This window comes from Saccopteryx leptura, chromosome 3, assembly GCF_036850995.1.
Source record: "Saccopteryx leptura isolate mSacLep1 chromosome 3, mSacLep1_pri_phased_curated, whole genome shotgun sequence".
In the NCBI taxonomy this organism is placed as follows: Eukaryota; Metazoa; Chordata; class Mammalia; order Chiroptera; family Emballonuridae; genus Saccopteryx; species Saccopteryx leptura.
The window spans coordinates 113,378,156-113,381,232 of NC_089505.1; the positions used below are offsets into that span (position 1 = coordinate 113,378,156).

At 44.9% G+C, this 3,077-nt stretch overlaps 1 pseudogene; it reads left to right on the top strand.

Moving 5' to 3' along the window:
* The first annotated feature begins 324 nt into the window (after positions 1-324).
* Positions 325-1,731, top strand: LOC136397242 (heterogeneous nuclear ribonucleoprotein A1-like; annotated as a pseudogene).
* The last annotated feature ends 1,346 nt before the right edge of the window (positions 1,732-3,077 follow it).

Sequence of the window (3,077 nt, forward strand, 5' to 3'; positions counted from 1 at the left end):
GACTGCAAAGACCAGTGCTGGAGCTGGCAAAATGTGAGCTGGAGATTGGACAACAGGAGTAAAGATTTTTCAGTCACTTTATCTGCGGTGATTGTGCAGATTTTTCATGAGAATAAACTAAGGACTTTGGCTTTCTGCTGGTGGATGCTGCCAAGTAAGGATCATTCAAGTTTCCCCTCCCACAGTTGTCATGTCTAAGTCAAGTCTAAGAGTCTCCCAAAGAGCCAGAACAGCTGTAGAAGCTCTTTGTTGGAGGTGTGAGCTTTGAACCTACCGATGAGGAGCCATTCTGAGTGATGGGGAACGCTCACTGACTGTGTGGTGATGAGCAATCCAAACACCAAGTACTTCAGAGGCTCTGGGTTTGTCATGGATGCCACGGTGGAGGAGGTGGATGCAGCCATGAGGGCAAGGCCACACACAGTGGATGGAAGAGTTATAGAACCAAAGAGGGCTGTCTCAAGAAAAGATTCTCAAAGACTTTGGTGCCCAATTAATTGTGAAAAAGATTTTTGTCAGTGGTATTAAAGAAGACACTGAGGAACTTCACCTAAGAGGTTATTTTGAACAGTATGGGAAATTTAAATGATTGAAATCATGACTGACTGACACAGTGGCAAAAAAAGAGGCTTTGCTTTTGTGACCTCTTTTTTTTTTTTTTTTTTTCTTTTTCTGAAGCTGGAAACAGGGAGAGACAGTCAGACAGACTCCCGCATGCGCCTGACCAGGATCCACCCCAGGAGGCGACGCTCTGCCCACCAGGGGGCGATGCTCTGCCCCTCCGGGGCATCACTCTGCTGCGACCAGAGCCACTCCAGCGCCCGGGGCAGAGGCCAAGGAACCATCCCCAGCGTCCAGGCCATCCTTGGTCCAATGGAGCCTTGCTGCGGGAGGGGAAGAAAGAGACAGAGAGGAAGGAGAGGGGGAGGGGTGGAGAAGCAAATGAGCGCTTCTCCTGTGTGCCCTGGCCGGGAATCGAACCCGGGACTTCTGCACGCCAGGCCAACGCTCTACCACTGAGCCAACCGGCCAGGGCCTACTTTTGTGACCTTTTGATGACCATGACTCTGTAGACACAGCTGTCATTCAGAAATACCATACTGTGAATAGCTACAACTGTGAAGTAAGGCAAGCCCTATCTAAGCAAGAGATGGTTAGTACTTCATCCAGCCAAAGAAGTAGAAGTGATTCTGGAAACTTTGGAGGTGGTCATCAAGGTGGTTTTGGTGGGAATGACAACTTTGATCATGGAGGAAACCTCAGTGGTCAAGGTGGTTTTGGTGGCAGCCATGATGGTGGCAGTGGAGATGGCTATTAAGGATCTGGTCATGATGGTGGTTGTAGAGGAGGCCCTGGTCACTCTAGAGAAAGCAGAGGCTATGGAAGTAGTGGACAGTTATGGAAGCTGGGCAGTGGCTATGATGGGAGTGGCAGCTATGACAGCTATTACAATGGAGGGCATGCAGGTGGTGTTGGCAGTAGTCGTGGAAGCAGTTTTGGAGGTGGTGGAAGCTACCATGATTTTGTCAATTACAACAATCTTCAAATTTTGGACCCACAAAAGGAGGAAACTTTGGAGACAGAAGCTCTGGTCCCTATGCTGGTAGAGGCCAATACTTTGCCAAACCAGCTTATGGTGGTTCCAGAAACAGCAGTAGCTACGGCAGTGGCAGAGGGTTTAATTATTGCCAGGAAACAAAGCTTAGCAGGAGAGGAGAGCCAGGGAAATGACAGGCAAGCTACAGGTTACAACCGATTTGTGAACTAAGCCAAGCACAGTGGCTTAGTGCACAGTGGCTTAGTTCACAGTGCCTTTGCTGCTATAGGTTACAACCGATTTGTGAACTAAGCCAAGCACAGTGGCTTAGTGCACAGTGGCTTAGTTCACAGTGCCTTTGCAGCTACAGGTTACAACCGATTTGTGAACTAAGCCAAGCACAGTGGCTTAATGCACAGTGGCTTAGTTCACAGTGCCTTTGCTGCTACAAAGACACGTTTTACTCATGTGAATGGGAAAAACAAAAAAACAAAAACCCGAGGACTTTATTTGTGACTAATTGTACAACAGGTTGTTTTAGTTTCTGTTCTGTGGGAACTGTCAAGCATTCCAATAAAGGGTTATAATGTAGATTTCTTTTTTTTTTGTACCAGTACTATTAATTGCTAAATGTAAATAATCTGATCATGATGCTGAATAAATGTCTTTTCTAAAATAAAATAAACTAAGAACTTTTATGTGAAAACAAAAGTGTAAGGACCTTAAAGTGGAAGTTGCAACACTTTTAGGGCAACACATTGGCAACAACAGGCACTTTGAACTTGGGGGGGGGGGCACCAACCAGTTTCCTTCCACTCAATTACCCTTTAGCAGTTTTCTCAATTATATTTTAAACAGTTCTGAAGATGCACTGATGTATCTAGTTCTTTTCACATTAAAATTTGTCTTCGCAGAACAAAGTCACAGTTGGGGACTGTGGAGAGAGATGGCTCTAGAAGAAAGAAAAACAAGTGTCCATAAAAGGATAATGGGCTGCAGCCTCTTCCTTTGCACTATTTTAACTCTTAAGTGTGAAATGATTACAACAAATCTCATTCCAAAGGAAAGTGATGGAAGCAGGCATTTTTAGTCAAGTATGTGGCATTTCCTTCCTTGGGAGCATTTAAGAGCACACACATCTACAACAGATGGCATAGGGAGCAAGTAGCTCACCTGCTATAGGAATGTGAATAGAGTGTTCTTCTTAAGGTCCCTCTGTAACTCATAACCTGTGAAGCAAATGATATTATGACCTTCGTTCTATCCAACTTTGTTAAAAATTTGTTAACAAATACAAAAAGGGAAAATCGCAAACTGCGCTGGTTCCAATAAAATGCCCCAACTCAGCCCTGAATACTATTTCAAGGGAAATTATGTCAGCGATTCTTTGGGTCTCTAAGTTAGGTGTACACTTGGGTGATAGAGGCAATTTAAACCATCAGAACACAGCCAATATGCGGGAGCCAGAAAGCTAGAAGCCATGTTTAAATGATACAATACCGCCACCTAGAGGTCAAACACTAAGGAATTGGACACTACA